Genomic DNA, 18,018 nt, shown 5'->3' on the forward strand with positions numbered 1-18,018 from the left:
AGAAGCTCAGAGCTCCCTGAGTGCTGGAGACAAAACTTTCAGAGGGTTCCACAGTCACACTACAGAGAGTCACTACAGAGAGAATCGGTGCTCTGTATGGTTCACATGCCTGAGTTGGTAGGGTATGCTAGCACTGTGAGCTCATTCTAGGCAGTAAAATCGGCCGAGTCATCTTGGCACGAAGAAGGGCACAGGCTATAAAGACGCCAACCAGCATCAATATTCCCCCAGTCCCACTGACTGTAGTTGAGGAAATCTACCACACCTAACTTGGGTGTCACTCTGGACTCTTGCCTCACCCCCAAAAGGGGGGCCAGAGCTCCCTGGCCCCACCCAGCATACACCTCTGGATCTCTGGTGTAAGCTGCAAGGATTCCCCCAAGCCACAGAGACAATTCCATGAACACATTCTTCAGAGGTGTTATCAACAAGTGATTCTCCAAATGCACAGAAATAAAGGTAGAGATCAATGCAGGAAACATGAAAAAGGAAGGCAGTATGATTCCCCAAAAGAAACACAATAATGTGTTGATATTGGACCATGAAGATGGGAGCTTGACAACATGCCTGAAAAGGAATTCAGAAGAATGACTGTAAGATTACCCAAAAACAGAGAAACAGTTACATGAAATAAAGGAATCCTATATAACATGGATGAGAAAGTCTGCAAAGATACTGAAGAAAAATTGAACTGAAATATTAGAAGTGAATAGTTCAATATGTCAAATACAGTGGAAAGCCTTCAACAAACTTGGTGAGGCAGAAGACAAGTCTTTGAAATATCTCAGATGAAAAGAGAGCGGAGAGAAAGAAGAAATTAGAAAGCCATGTTTGGTGATTTGATGGTATCCCATAGATCCCAAATATTTGTCTGAGGAATTCCTGAAGGTACTGAAAAAAAGAATGGCTTGGACACTTAATCAGTGAAATTATAGCAGAAAATTTTGCCAAATTGGAGAAAGGTATGGACACCCAAATACAGGAAGCACAAGGAACCTCAAATAGGCTTGGCTCATAAAAGATCTTCACCATGACACAACTTCTTAAAGTAAAAAGAAAATTTCCTAAAATGTACAAGAGAAATGCCAGATTACCTTTGCAAGATCTCCAATTAGATTGACAGATTTCTGAACAGAAACCCTGTAGACCAGGAGAGAATGGAGAGATACAGTCCAAGTTTTAAAAGAAAAAACTGCCAACCCAGAATATTTTACTGTGCAAAGCTCTCATAAATGAAGGTAAAGACCTTCCAAAATAACCAAAAATTGAAAGGATGTCACAACCTGTCCAGCCTTATAAATGATACTTAAGGATGTACTATAAAGAAACAAAGATCAACATCCTGAAAGAATGTAAAGGCAGAAAATCTAGTAAGAAAAACTAGATTCAGGACAAACAAAATAAATATTTATGGGAAAATGGCAGGACCAAGTCATTACTTATCAATAATAACCTCAAATGTAATTGGGCTAAACTCTTTAAAAGAAACAGGATGGAATTTACCCAAAGGAATTTAAATTGGCAAACAAAAAAGTGGTCTGCACCCTAATGTTTATTGCAGCTCAATTCACAATAGCTAAGACCTGGAACCAACCTAAATGCCCATCAACAGTAGACTGGATAACGAAATTATGGGATATGTACTCTTTAGAATACTATACCGCAGTAAGAAACAACGAAATCCAGTCATTTGCAACAAAATGGAGGAATCTGGAACACATCATGCTGAGTGAAATAAGCCAGTCCCAAAGGGACAAATACCATATGTTCTCCCTGATCGGTGACAACTGACTGAACACCAAAAAGGAAACCTCCTGAAGTGAAATGGACACTATGGGAAATGGTGACTTGATCAGCATAGCCCTGACTGTTAATGAACAACTTAATACATTATCCCTCTTAGTAGTTTTTTTGTCTGTTCTACTTAATATGACTGGTTTAATTCTGTAATTAATACACAGTTATTCTTAAGTGTTGAAAATTAACTGAAATGTGATCCCTGTTAAACATAAGAGTGGGAATAAGAGAGGGAAGAGATGTATAATTTGGGACATGCTCAAGCTGACTTGCCCCAAATGGTAGAGTTGGAAACATACCAGGGGATTCCAATTCAATCCCATCAAGGTGGCATGTACCAATGCCATCTCACTATTCCAAGTGATCAATTTCAGTTCACAATTGATCATAATGAAAGGACTAAGAGTCAAAGGGAGCACATAAACAAGTCTAGTACCTGCTAACACTAACCGATAGAATAAAGGGGAGAGTGATCCAACATGGGAAGTGAGATACTCAACAGACTCATAGAATGGCAGATGTCCTAAACAGCACTCTGGCCTCAGAATCAGCCCTAAAGGCATTCGGATCTGGCTGAAAAGCCCATGAGAGTATTTCAGGCATGGAAAGCCAAGACACTCTGGCAAAAAGATCTCTGTGAGTGAGATCCCAGTGGAAAAAAGAGGTCTTCAAAGAAGGAGGTACCTTTCTCTGAAGGGAGGAGAGAACCTCCACTTTGACTATGACCTTGTCTAAACAAGATAAGAATCGGAGAACTCAGAGGGCTTCCATAGCCTTGGAAACTCATGACTGGAGCATAGGGAGACTACTGATGCCATAGACAGGAGTGTCAATTGGTAAAGTCAACAACAGGAGTCACTGTGCACTTACTCCTCATGTAGGATCTCTGTCCTTAATGTGCTGTGCATTGAGATTTAATGCTATAACGAGTACTCAAACAATATATTTCACTTTGTGTTTCTATGGGGGTGCAAACTGTTGAAATCTTTACTTAATGCATACTAAACTGATCCTCTGTAAAAAAAAATTATCAACTCCCAACTTGACTCTCACTGGGATCAAACATGACAATAGGTCTGATCTGATTTCATCATCATTTAAAAAAATCATCTATTTTTCACTTTATGTTTCTGTGTGGGAGCAAACTGTTGAAATCCTTACTTAATGTATACTAAGCTGATCTTCTGTATATTAAGATAATCGAAAATGAATCTTGATGTGAATGGAAGGGGAGAGGGAGTGGGAAAGGGGAGGGTTGTGGGTGGGAGGGATGGTATGGGGGGGAAGTCATTGTAATCCAGAAATCGTACTTTGGAAATTTATATTCATTAAATAAAAGTTAAAAAAAAAAGAAAGGATGAAAGGATAAAAAAAAAACATTTATATGCTGCATAGAAGAAACACACCTTACCAATGAAGGTACAACATGAAAGGATGGAAAAAGATACTCCATGCAATGAAAATAAAATGAGCAGCAATAGCAATACTCAGATCAGACAAAATAGACTTTAACTTGTATCATTTTTCTATTTCATCAGTTGAACTATGGAAACTCTGCAGGTGTCACATGTGCTGAGGGCTTTGTTGAAGGGAACTTCAGGGGATATAACTTAGAGTACAGCACAACTGCCAAAGCCTCAGCAGAGTAACATGCCTCTTAGAATACCCAGAGCCCCAGTGCTTAAAGTGTGGCCCAGGGAGAGGCTCTGGGTTCTGACTGATGTGGGAAGACAGCAAACCCCTAGTTCTCAGGTTGCCTTCATTTCATGTTCATTATATTTGCCCCAGGCCCTAGCTCTTCCATTCAAGGCGTAGACTGAATAAATTATCTTATCCTCTGGACACCAATAGCCATGTATGAAGCCCTCTTGGGACAAGTAGAAAAGGCATTGTGAAGTGCAGTTTTAGCCTCATTTTCTGGTCCCTTAAAACCTTCTCCTTTTGTTTTGCTCCAACTTTAATATACTCTTTTGCTATATTGACAGGTTCTTGTAAGCCTTTTTTTTTTTTTTTTTTTTTTGACAGAGTGGACAGTAAGAGAGACAGAGAGAATGGTCTTCCTTTTTGCCGTTGGTTCACCCTCCAATGGCCGCCGCGGCCAGCATACCACGCCGATTCGATGGCAGGAGCCAGGTGCTTCTGGTCTCCCATGGGGTGCAGGGCCCAAGCACTTGGGCCATCCTCCACTGCACTCCCTGGCCACAGCAGAGAGCTGGCCTGGAAGAGGGGCAACCGGGACAGAATCGGGTGCCCCGACCGGGACTAGAACCCGGTGTGCTGGCGCCGCAAGGCGGAGGATTAGCCTAGTGAGCCGCGGCGCTGGCTCTTGTAAGCCCTTTAAGTCATTTCAATAATAAGATGGGATGAATCAGTCAACATTGTCACCTATTGACATTTTCCTGATCACTTTTTGACTGTCACCTCTCCCCCTTTAGAATTCCTAGTGAATTCTGTGTGCCTCTTTCTCAACACATACCCATCTCACTTGCTGTATTTCAAAATATGTTGTTCCCTCTCCTTTCTTGGATAGATTTCCAAGCTGCTTGGACACAACTGTTCCTACATTTTTTCCACGGTTCAGTAAATATTTGTTGTAGCAACAGATCAATGATCCTAACAAATGAAGTCAACAACTCAGAAATGGAGAAGCCTGATTATTTAGAACCTTGGTAATTCTCTTTCTTAATTTAGTTTTACAGATTGCACAATGAAGATGCAGATATGACAGTCCTAAAATTTTAAATTAAATCTGGCTTCTCTAAAATTCAAGATTTCAAGATTTCATGGTGGTGGAATAGAGAGGGAGCTTATTGCTCTAGACTATGCGAAGATAGTTTAAAAAAATGGAGAAAGTGTAATCTCAGGGAAGGTAGGGAGAAAACTCCAGTGGAAACTTCCTGGAAGGAAAAGGAACTCTGTGGCTCTATGTGGAGGGTACGGACACGTAGTATGAGCAAGGACACAACATAGGACCCCAGCAGCCAAGAGCCTCAGCGCCAACTTTGGAGAGTGAGGTGAGACCAGACTATAGCAGTCCGATCCACTGGCAATATAGCTGTGGGGAGAGCCTGGCATGATTCTGGCCTGGAGCCCTGTGGAGTACAGGGTACTGCCAACCTAGAGGAAAAATGGGGCAAGTTTCTCTCTCCCCATTGCTCCAACAATGGCACCCTGCAACTGGCTGAGAGAGGGAGGCTGGGTGTCATTTTGGACATATGTAACAGCTATGCCAGCTTAGGTCTGTGTGTCCAGCAACCAATCAAGGGAAGATGTCTGAGTCTTGCTGGGAGGATTGACATGAGGCTGGGCACCTATGTAGGATTCTGAGGTTCCCCCAGCTTCCCAACACATCACAGGCTCTGGGGCTCAAGCTTTCTAGGCAGACCACCCACGGTCTACTGGCTGTTGGAGTGTCTCCACTTCTCTGTGGATGGGAAAGATTGGCAGGGCAGAGTAGAAATTTGGTGCCCCATGACTGCAGGAGCCCTGGGGGCCAAGACTATGGGAACACTGTGGCTGCATCTGTGGGCAGCTCCACAGGCTTAGGGCTCCCTGACTGCCTGGGGTGAGAACTGCAGTAGGATCCATGCTCACGCTGAGGACTGCACGGATCCTTTGTGTGGTTCTTGTGCCAGCATGGATGAATATTGTACCTGCTGGGGTAGTGCCTGGGCATTGATCACGTTCACCTTGGAGATAAGAGGTGATGTTGAGACTATGCCAACAGACATGATCAAACCCTCCCTTTTGATAAAAAAAAAATCGACCATGCCCAATTTGGGTGTCATCCTGGATAATACCCATCCTGGAGCACTGAACAAAGATTCCCCAGCAACACCCAGCACTTACTATGGGGTATTCACTGAAAGAGACACTCCACTAAGCCACAGAGGCATAGCACAAAGATATAAGTCATCACGGGGGTGGAGGGGGGCAAGTATCTCCATAAATGCTTAAAACACACACAGAAATTCAAGAACAAGGAAGAAAACATCCTGCCCCAAAGGAACAACACTTCATCACTAGAATGTGAAGATGAAGAGGCTGATGAAATGCCGGAAATGTAATTCTAAAGATCAATCATAGGATTGCTCAGAAGCAATAAGAAGCAAATCCACAAATTAAAGAAATTCATACATGACATGAAAATTTTTCTCCCTTGAAACAGATTTTAAAAGGGGAAGTAAAATGAAATATTATAAATGAAGAATTCAATAGATGAAATAAAAAATGCAATGGAAAGCCTTAACAGATTTGGTGAGGCAGAAGAAAGAATAACCAAGCTGTAAGATAAATCTCTGGAAATTTTATAGTCAGATCAAAAAAGAAATTAGAAAAATTAAATACTGTATTGGAGATTTATGGGATACTATCAAATGACCCAACATACAGGTCTTAGGAGTTCCTGAAGGCATGGGAAGAGAATGGATTAGAAGGCTATTTTGTGAGATAATTACAGTAAACTTCCTCAGTTTGGAGAAAGAAAGGAATGTCCAAGTACACAAAGCACATAGAACTCCTGATAGACATCAGCAGAAAAGATCTTCACCATGACACAATGTAGTCAAACCTTTTAAAGTAAAACAAAGATTCTAAAATGTGCATGAGAGAAATGCCAGATTATTTAAGCATCTCCAATTAGACTCACAGCTGATTTTTCATCAGAATCCCTGCATGCTAGGAGAGAATGATGAGATTTGGTCTGAGGTTTTTTTTTTTTTTTTTTTTTTTTTTTTTTTTTTTTTTTTTGGACAGGCAAAGTGGACAGCGAGAGACAGAGACAAAGGTCTTCTTTTTGCCGTTGGTTCACCCTCCAATGGCCGCCACGGCCGGCGCATCACGCTGATCTGAAGCCAGGAGCCAGGTGCTCATCCTGGTCTCCCATGCGGGTGCAGGGCCCATCGACTTGGGCCATCCTCCACTGCACTCCCGGGCCATGGCAGAGAGCTGGCCTGGAAGAGGGGCAACCGGGACAGAATCCGGCACCCCCACCGGGACTAGAACCTGGTGTGCCGGCGCTGCAGGTGGAGGATTAGCCTATTGAGCCATGGTGCCGGCCTGGTGTGAGTCTTAAGAGAAAAAAACTGTCAACCCAGAATGCTATACTGAGCAAAGTCTCATTTATGAATGAAGGTGAAATAAAGAACTTCCATAGCAAACAGAAATCGAAAATCTATCACCACTCGTCCAGCCTTACAAAAGATGCTTAAGGATGTGCTACACACAGAAACATAGTCATCACTATAAAAGAATGTGAAGGAAGAAAATCTCTAAGTAAAAGTACAAAGGAAATACAAAGTAAGCAATAGGAATATTTATAGAAAAAATGGCAGGGCCAACAAGTTACTTATCAAGACTAACCTTGAATGTAAATAGCCTCAACTCTCCAGTTAAAAGACACAGACTGGCTGAATATATTAAAATAAAAGATCTGGGGCCAGTGCCATAGTGCAGTAGGTTAATCCTCCACCTGCAGTGCCAGCATCCCATATGAGTGCTGGTTCTAGTCCCAGCTGCTCCTCTTCCAATACACTTCTCTGCTATGGCCTGGGAAAGCAGTGGAAGATGGCCCAAGCCCTCTTGGAGCCTACATCAAGAAATTGGAAAGGCACCAAATAAATGAGCTATCAATGCATCTCAAGGACCTAGGAAAACAACAAGCAAAACCCAAAATTAGTATGGGGAAAGAAAATTAAAATTAGAGATGAAATAAACAAAATTGACACACCATTGGCCCAACTATCCAAAAAAGAGGGAGAAGACCTGAATCAATAAAATCAGATTTGAAAAAGGAAATGTAACAATAGGCACCACAGAAATAAAAGGAACCAAAATTACTACAGAGAGCTCCATGCCAACATATTGGGAAACACAGAAGAACTGACTCTATTCCTAGATACATAAAACCTAACAAAATTGAGCCATGAAGGCGTAGAAAACCCAAATAAACCAATCAAACAAATGGAGATTGACTCATTTAATAAAGACCCTCTAACAAAGAAAAGCCCAGGACTGGATAGCTTCACTGCTGAATTCTGCTAGACATTTAAAGAAGAACTAATTCCAATGCTTCTCAAGATATTCAAAACAATTGAAAGGGAGGGAGTCATTCTATGAAGCCAGTATTACCCTAATTCCTAAACCAGAAAAAGATACAACAGAGAAAGAGACCTATAGACCAATTTTCATGATAAACATAGGTGTAGAACTCAAAATACAAGTCAATCAAATACAACAACAGATAAGAAAGATCATTCACCTGGACCAAGTGAGATTTATCCCTGGTATGCAAGGATGATTCAATATACTCAAGTCAATGAATGTGACACATTAAATAATGGAAGAATAAAAACCATATTATTATCTCAATAGATGCAAAGAAAGCATTTGACAGAATGCAACATCCTTTCATAATGAAAACCTTAAGCACATTGAGTATAGAAGGAATAGCCCTCAACACAATAAAGGCAATTTGTGATAGACCCACAGCCAGCATCTTAGTGAATGGGGAAAAGTTGGAAGTATTTCCACTAAGATCCAGAACCAGACAAGGAAGCCCACTCTCACAATTGCTATTCAGTGTAGTCCTGGAAGTTTTAGTCTTACCCATTATGCAAGAAAAAGAAATCAAAGAGATACAAATTAGAAAGCAGAAAGTCAAACTATCTCTATTTGGAGATGACGTGGTTCTATATTTAGGGGATCCAAAAGACTCCACTGAGAACTATTGGAACTCATAAAAGACTATTGTAAAGTGGCAGGATATAAAATTAACACACAAAAATCAGCAGCCTTTGTATATGGATACAATGCCACAGCTGAGAATGAACTTCTAAAATCAATCCCATTCACAATAGCTACAAAAAATTAAATACCTTGAAATAAACTTAACCAGAAGTATCAAAGATCCCTCCAATAAGAACTACAAAACATTAAAGAAATAAAGACAAAAAATAGAAAAAATCTCCCATGTTCATGGATTGGAAAAGTCATTATCATCAAAATGTCTACACTACCAAAAGCAATATACAGAGTCAATGTGATTCCAATCAAAATACCAAAGACATTCTTCTCAGATACAGAAAAAGTGAAATTCATATGGAATCACAAGAGACCCCGAATAGCTAAAGCAATCTTATACAACAAAAACAAAGCTGGAGGCATAATATTACCAGATTTCAAGACATACTACTGGGCAGTTATTTTTTTATTTTATTTTATTTTTTATTTTTTGACAGGCAGAGTGGACAGTGAGAGAGAGAGACAGAGAGAAAGGTCTTCCTTTGCCGCCAATGGCCGCCGCGGCTGGCGCGCTGCGGCCGGCGCACCACGCTGACCTGATGGCAGGAGCCAGGTACTTACCTTGGTCTCCCATGGGGTGCAGGGCCCAAGTACTCAGGCCATCCTCCACTGCACTCCCTGGCCACAGCAGAGAGCTGGCCTGGAAGAGGGGCAACCGGGCCGGAATCCAGCGCCCCGACCGGGACTAGAACCCGGTGTGCCGGCGCCGCAAGGTGGAGGATTAGCCTAGTGAGCCGCGGCACCGGCCACTACAGGGCCGTTATAATAAAACAGCTTGGTACTGGCACAAAAACAGATGGGTAGACTAATGGAGCAGCATAGAAACTCCAAAGATCAATCCATGCATCTACAAGCAACTTATCTTTGACAAAGAAGCTAAAACATCTAAGATCAATCCCATTCATAATAGCTACAAAAATTAAATCCCTTGGAATACATTTAACCAAGGATGTCAAAGATCTCTACAATGAAAATTATAAAACATTAAAGAAAAAAAAATAGAAGACACACAAAAAATGAAAAAATCATCCTGTTCATGAATTGGAAGAATATCATCAAAATGTCCATACTACCCAAAGGAATTTACAGATACAATGTGATCCCAATCAAAATACTGACATTCTTCTCATATCTAGAAGAGTGATGCTAAAAATCATATGAATACATAAGTTACAGCCGGCGCCGTGGCTCAATAGGCTAATCCTCTGCCTGCGGTGCCAGCACACTGGGTTCTAGTCCCGGTCAGGACACCGGATTCTGTCCTGGTTGCTCCTCATCCAATCCAGCTCTCTGCTGTGGCCCGGGAAGGCAGTGGAGGATGGCCCAAGTGCTTGGGCCCTGCACCTGCATGGAAGACCAGGAGAAGCACCTGGCTCCTGGCTTCAGATCAGTGCAGTGCGCTGGCCGCAGCAGCCATTGGGGGGATGAACCAACAGAAAAGGAAGACCTTTCTCTCTGCCTCTCTCTCTCACTGTCCACTCTGCCTGTCAAAAAAAAAAAAATACACAAGTGACCCTGAATAATAAAAGCAATCTTGTATAACAAAAACAAAGCTGCAAGTATCACAGTACCATATTAAGACATACAACAGGGCAGTTACAATCAAAATATCCTGGCACTTGCAAAAAATTGATGTGTAGAAAAATGAACAAAACAAATTCCATTAATGAATCCATGCATCTACAACCAACTTATCTTTGACAAAGGAATTAAAAGCAATCCTGCAGCAAGGACAGTCTCTCCAGTACATGGTGCTGGGAAAACTGGATTTCCCCATGCAGAAGTAAGAAGCAAGACCCCTACCTTACACCTTACACAAAAATCCATTCAACATGGATCAAAGACCTAAATCTATGACATGATACCATCATTATTAGAGAACACTGGGGAAACCCTGCAAGACATTGACATAGGCAGACTTCTTGGAAAAAAAGACCCCAGACGCACAAGCCATCAAAGCCAAAATTGACAGGATTACATCAAATTGAGAAGCTTCTGCACTGCAAAAGAAACCCTTAGAAAAGTGAAGAAACAGCCAACAGAATGGAAGAAATTATTTGCAAACTATGCAACTGACAGAAGAATAATATCCAGAATATATTAAGAGCTTAAGAAACTCCACAACAACAAAACAAACAACCCAGTGAAGAAATGGGCTAAGGACTTAAAGACATTTTTTCAAAAGAGGAAATCCAAATGGCCAAAAGACACATGAACAAAATGCTCAGGATTACTAGCCACCAGGAAAATGCTCATCAAAACCACAATGAGATATCACATCACTCCAGTTAGAATGGCTTTCATACAGAAATCAACAAATTCTGGTGGAGATATGGGGGAAAAGGTATCCTAATTCACTGTTTGTGGGAATGTAAACTGGTACAGCCAGTGTGGAAGACAGTATGTAGATACCTCAGAAATCTGAATATAGACCTACCATATGACCCAGTCATCCCACTCCTGGGAATTTACCCAAACGAAATGAAATCAGTATATGAAAGAGTCATCTGTATCCCTCAGTTTATTGCAGCTCAATTCACAATAGCTAAGATATGGAATCAACCCAAATGTCCATCAACTGAAGACTGGATAAAGAAATTATGGTATACACACACACAGACACACACACACAGACTGGATAAAGAAATTATGAGATTATATGTATATATATATATATATACACACACACATACACAAACACACACACACACCATGGAGTATGTAAAAATAGCAGTAAAAATTATGAAATCCTGCCACTTGAAACAAAATGAAATAAGCCAGTTCCAAATACCATATATACTCCTTATTTGTGGTCTTTACTTAGTATGGAGTTGGTCTACTGTGTACAAAGTTAATTGAAAGTGAATCTTAATGGAGATTAGGACTGGCAAGGGGAGAGGGAGGAGGAGGAGGAGGGTTGGGAGTGTGCGTGGGAGGGTGGGTATGGTAGAAAGAATAACTATATTCCTGGCCAGCGCCCTGGCTCACTTTGTTAATCCTCCACCTGTGGTGCCGGCATCCCATATGGGTGCCGGGTTCTAGTCCTGGTTGCTCCTCTTCCAGTCCAGCTCTCTGCAATGGAGGATGGCCCAAGTGCCTAGGCCCCTGCACCTGCATGGGAGACCAGGAGGAAGCACTGAGCTCCTGGCTTCTGATCGGTGCAGCACCAGCCATAGCGGCCATTTAAGGGGTGAACCAACAGAAGGAAGACCTTCCTGTTTCTCTAACTCTACCTGTCAAAAAAACAAGAAGAGTAACTATACAAATTTCATAAGTACAACTTAGGAAGATTCCTTAAAAATAAGTTTAATAAAATAAAAATAAATAACAAAAAAGTAATCTAGAGGTGAAGTTGACATTCTGAGATGCAATGATTTTGAACAGCCCTTGCCTCAACTATTGAGGAAAAATAAGAATGGGAGTAGGAAAGGGGAAAGCAAGAAATGTAGGAGTATAGGCAGGAGGAAGGGTAGGGTGAAAAGAATCACTATGTTCCTAAGTTTGTATATCAAATGTATGAAGTTTATATACCTCAAATACAAGGTTTCTAGGTAAAAGAAAATTCTAAAAATTCAATATTTCATAGTTTTATTTATGGGTATATACTTGACCTTGATTTCAGCACAATGTTCAGATTTTTAAAGAAGAATTTCTAACACAACAGTAGACACAAAGTGACTATTTAGAATCAGTAACACAATTACTATAAATATCATACAGCCATAAAAGTAGCACTGTTTATTAACTATTTAATATACAATTTTAAATGCTTCTTTGAGTTTTTTTTTTTTTGCCTGCACATTCTCTATTCTTTAATTTACAAATTTGTAATTTCATTTTTCTAGAGTTGAAGGATAATTCAGTTTTCCTCTGGGATTATTGATAAGTGTGTAGAAATTACTGATGGGTGTTTGGTGCAGCAGTTTTGGAATGGCTGGGTTCAAGTCCCAGCTGTGCTCCTAAAACCAGCCTCCTGCTATTGTACACCCTGGGCCCCTGCTACCCACTCAGACTTGGATAGAGTTCCTGCCTCTTGGCTTCTGCCTGGCCCAGCCTTGTCTGTTGAAGGTATCTGGGGAGTGAGCCAGTAAGTGGAAGATATCCATTTGTCCCTCTATATATCTCTCTGCCTTTCAAATAAAATAAATTTAAAAATTTTTAAATAAAAATGCTGATTTTTAAAGTTTGCATTTTATTAGTAATATCATTGCTATAATATTTAGGAAAACCCTCATTAAACTGCTTTCCTACCTGCTGTGTAAAATTATAGGGCATGTCACTTTGTGCAACGGTAAATTTTAAATAGACATGGAATTGACAATTCTTGTTAGCCACCACAGCTAGTATTTTGTTTCAGGTCACTATTTAAATATTTTTCTAATGTGTTCATATGATTTACTTTTCATCAGCAAGATTATTAACAGTTCAAGAATCGATGTGTCCTGTTTAAAATTTATCTGTCTGGGGGCCGGCACTGTGGTGTAGCAGATAAAGCTGCCCTCTGCAGGGCCAGCATCCCCAGTGGGTGCCGGTTCGAGTCCTGGCTGCTCCACTTCTAATCCAGCTCTCTACTATGGCCTGGGGAAGCAGTGGAAGATGGCCCAAGTGCTTGGGCCCCTGCACCAGTGTGGGAGACCCGGAAGAAGCTCCTGGTTTGGGATTGCTACAGTTCTGGCCATTGCGGCCAATTGGGCAGTGAACTAGTGGATAGAAGACCTTCCCCTCTCCCCTTCTACCCCTCCCTCCCTCTCTTTCAAATACATAATTTTTAAAAAAGATTGGGGCTGGCGCCACGGCACACTAGGTTAATCCTTCGCCTGTGGTGCTGGCATCCCATATGGGTGCCAGTTCTAATCCTGGTTGTTCCTCTTCCAGTCCAGCTCTCTATTATGGCCTGGGAAGGCAGTGGAGGATGCCCAAGTATTTGGGCCCCTGCACCTGCAAGGGAGACCTGGAGGAGGCACAGCTCCAGCCGCTGTGGCCATTTGGGGAATGAACCAACGGAAGGAAGACCTTTCTCTGTCTCTCTCTCTCACTGTCTGTAACTCTACCTGTCAAATACTAAATAAAATATTTAATAAATAATAATAAATTTAAAAATAAATTTAATAAATAATAATAAATAAAATATTTATTTGAAAGTCACTTACACAGTGAGAGGATGAGATGGATAGAGGATGAGATTTGGGATCTATTTTCAACCCTTTCCCAAAATGTCAATTTAAAAAAAAAATCCCGGGACGGAGCCAAGATGGCGGAATAGTGAGGGCGCACACCGATAGTCCGGGAAAATTTAGTTTAATAAAAGGGGAGTTACGGTAGCCTCAGAAAAAAGAACCAGGAAAATATTGCAGAGGAAACTCTTCTGGATCGAGTGGCCATGAATCGGAGGACCTACTGGGAGAACAAGGTCGCCCACCGCGCGGAAGCCGAGCCGCGGGACCGAGCTGCGCAAGCTGCAGGGTCTGCGCGCCAGTGCTCGAAGGGGAGTGCGTGCCACACAGACAACAGCGGGGAGACTTGGGACGTCCAGGGCTCCGAGTCCACACATCGGCGCTGGAAGGGGAGCGGACCTGCGTGGAGAGCGTGGGAGCCCACAGTTTGGGACACCAGCGGCAGACTCAACATACCAGCGCTGGAACGCGAGGTGAGCCGAACCTCAATAGCCCGAGACACCGGCAGGCAAGCGGAGAGAGGAGACTAGAGGGAACGACCCCCGGGGCGGTGGGGGGGGGAACTTCACCAGGCTAACTGGAAGAGAGAGAGAGGAAAAAAAAAGGTGACTGGTATGGACACGGGTTTCTCTCTCTCCGCTCACCTCTCAAGGGCGAGCAAGACAAAGAACAGGCGCCATCTTGGACATACGTCATAAGCAGAGCGACCTCAGGTCTGCACCGGCCCTGAGCCTAGCAGAAAAACCTGACTCTGGGCGGGGCGAATTAACAGGAGATTAGGACCTAGTAAATTTGTGGTGCTACTGAACTGAGACTGTGAAAAAAGAGACGGTGGGGGAGAGAACTCACAGAATTCACGTGAGCACTCTCCAGAGACGCTAAAATTCCGTAACTTTGGCAACCCAGTGGGAGACTGAAGGAGAATTTGAGCCCACTCTGAGGGCCGAACAGATTCCCTGTGTGGTCCTTGGGAAAGAGCTTCCGATCTCTGGCTCCTGCGGGTATATCATTTGCCTGCTAACTACCTCCAACTTCGTTCAGCTGTGCGGAATTACTTCCCTTTTGAATCAAAAAAAAGAGAGAGAGGTTTACCACGCCTAACCTGGGAGTGTCACCTTTGGCACACCAAACAGAGCTCTCAGGCCACACCCATCTCAAGCCCTAAGGCTCCATCAAAAACAGATAGTCCACTTAATCTAGAGTCATAGTATAACAAGAAAAAGCACCACAGTGAAGAAACCAAATATCTCCAATATGCCAAATAACAAACGCAAAAACCAAGGTAATAAAAACAAGGAAGTCACCATGAAGCCCTCAAATGAAAAAGACACCCCAATTCAAGATTATGAGGATGATGACATAGAAGAAATGCAAGAAGCAGATCTCAAAAAATTGATAAGAACATTAAGAAGTTCTCAAAAACAAATTCTTGAACTACAGAAATCCTTAATGGACAAGATAGAAAATCTCTCTCGTGAAAATGAAATATTAAGGAATGAAACGAAACAACTAGTACAACAGGAAACTGGGATAGTGACTGAAGTGAAGAATTCAATAGATCAAATGAAAAACACAATAGAGAGCCTTACAAACAGAATGGGTGAAGCAGAAGAGAGAATATCGGACTTAGAAGACAGAGAACAGGAAAGGATACAGTCAAACCAAAGAAAAGAAGAGGAAATTAGAAATCTAAAACATATTGTCGGGAATCTTCAGGATACTATTAAAAAACCCAACATTCGGGTTCTAGGAGTTCCTGAAGGCATGGAGAGGGAGAAAGGATTAGAAGGCCTTTTTAGTGAGATATTAGCAGAAAATTTCCCAGGTTTGGAGAAGGACAGAGAAATCCTAGTACAGGAAGCTCACAGAACCCCTAATAAACACGACCAAAAGAGATCCTCACCACGACACGTTGTAATTAAACTCTCCACAGTGAAACATAAAGAAAAGATCCTAAAATGTGCAAGAGAGAAACGTCAGATTACTCTCAGAGGATCTCCAATCAGACTCACAGCTGACTTCTCATCAGAAACTCTACAAGCTAGGAGGGAATGGCGAGATATAGCCCAGGTACTAAGAGAGAAAAACTGCCAGCCCAGAATATTATATCCTGCAAAGCTATCATTTGTGAATGAAGGTGAAATAAAGACTTTTCATAGCAAACAGAAATTGAAAGAATTTGTTGCCACTCGTCCAGCCCTGCAAAAGATGCTTAAAGATGTGTTACACACAGAAACAAAGAAACACGGTCATCAATATGAAAGAAGGTAAAGGAAGGAAACCAAGGAAGGAAAGCTCACAGCAAAAGATCACAGGGAATTCAAAGCATATATTAGAACTTATCTTTGGCAAATGGCAGGGCAAAGTTACCACTTATCATTACTCACATTGAACGTGAATGGCCTGAACTGTCCAGTTAAAAGACACCGATTGGCTGATTGGGTTAAGGAACAAAACCCATCTATTTGCTGCTTACAAGAAACTCATCTTTCCAACAAAGATCCATACAGACTGAAAGTGAAAGGCTGGAAAAAGATATACCATGCCAACAGAAATGAAAAAAGAGCGGGCGTAGCCATCTTAATATCAGACACCATAAACTTTACCACAAAAACCGTTAAGAGAGACAAAGAGGGACACTACATAATGATTAAGGGATCAATTCAACAGGAAGATATAACAATTACCAATGTATATGCACCTAACTGCAGGGCACCAGTTTATCTAAAAGATTTGTTAACGTACTTAAAGGGAGACTTAGACCCCAATACAATAGTACTGGGGGACTTCAATACTCCACTCTCAGAAATAGACAGATCAATAGGACAGAAGATCAACAAGGATACAGTAGATTTAAACGACACTATAGCCCAAATGGATCTAACAGATATATACAGAACTTTCAATCCTACAGCTAAAGATTTTACATTCTTCTCAGCAGTACATGGAACCTTCTCTAGGATTGACCACATACTAGGCCATAAAGCAAGTCTCAGCAAATTCAAAAGAATTAGAATCATACCATGCAGCTTCTCAGACCATAAAGGAATGAAGTTGGAAATTAGCAACTCAGGAATCCCTAGAGCATACGCAAACACATGGAGATTGAACAACATGCTCCTGAATGAACAATGGGTCATAGAAGAAATCAAAAGAGAAATCAAAAACTTTCTGGAAGTAAATGAGGATAACAGCACAACATACCAAAACTTATGGGATGCAGCAAAAGCAGTGTTAAGAGGGAAGTTTACATCAATAGGTGCCTACATCAAGAAATTGGAAAGGCACCAAATAGATGAGCTTTCAATTCACCTCAAGGATCTAGAAAACCTACAGCAAACCAGACCCAAATCTAGTAGGAGAAGAGAAATAATTAAAATCAGAGAAGAAATCAACAGGATTGAATCAAGAAAAACATTCCAAAAAATCAGCCAAACGAGGAGCTGGTTTTTTGAAAAAATAAACAAAATTGACACCCCATTGGCCCAACTAACTAAAAACAGAAAAGACCCAAATCAATAAAATCAGAGATGAAAAAGGAAACGTAACAACAGACACCACAGAAATAAAAAGAAGCATCAGAAATTACTACAAGGATTTGTATGCCAGCAAACAGGGAAACCTATCAGAAATGGACACATTCCTGGACACATGCAACATACCTAAATTGAACCAGGAAGACATCGAAAACCTAAACAGACCCATAACTGAGACAGAAATTGAAACAGTAATAAAGGCCCTCCCAACAAAGAAAAGCCCAGGACCAGATGGATTCACTGATGAATTCTACCAGACATTTAAAGAAGAACTAACTCCAATTCTTCTCAAACTATTCAGAACAATCGAAGAAGAGGGAATCCTCCCAAATTCTTTCTATGAAGCCAGCATCACCTTAATTCCTAAGCCGGAAAAAGATGCAGCACTGAAAGAGAATTACAGACCAATATCCCTGATGAACATAGATGCAAAAATCCTCAATAAAATTCTCGCCAATAGAATGCAACAACACATCAGAAAGATCACCCACCCAGACCAAGTGGGATTTATTCCTGGTATGCAGGGATGGTTTAATGTGCGCAAGACAATCAATGCGATACACCACATTAACAGACTGCAGAAGAAAAACCATATGATTATCTCAATAGATGCCGAGAAAGCATTTGATAAAATACAACACCCATTCATGATGAAAACTCTAAGCAAACTGGGTTTGGAAGGAACATTCCTCAATACAATCAAAGCAATC

This window comes from Oryctolagus cuniculus, chromosome 16 (assembly GCF_051225735.1).
Source record: "Oryctolagus cuniculus isolate XC-2025 breed Fujian yellow rabbit chromosome 16, ASM5122573v1, whole genome shotgun sequence".
NCBI lineage: Eukaryota > Metazoa > Chordata > Mammalia > Lagomorpha > Leporidae > Oryctolagus > Oryctolagus cuniculus.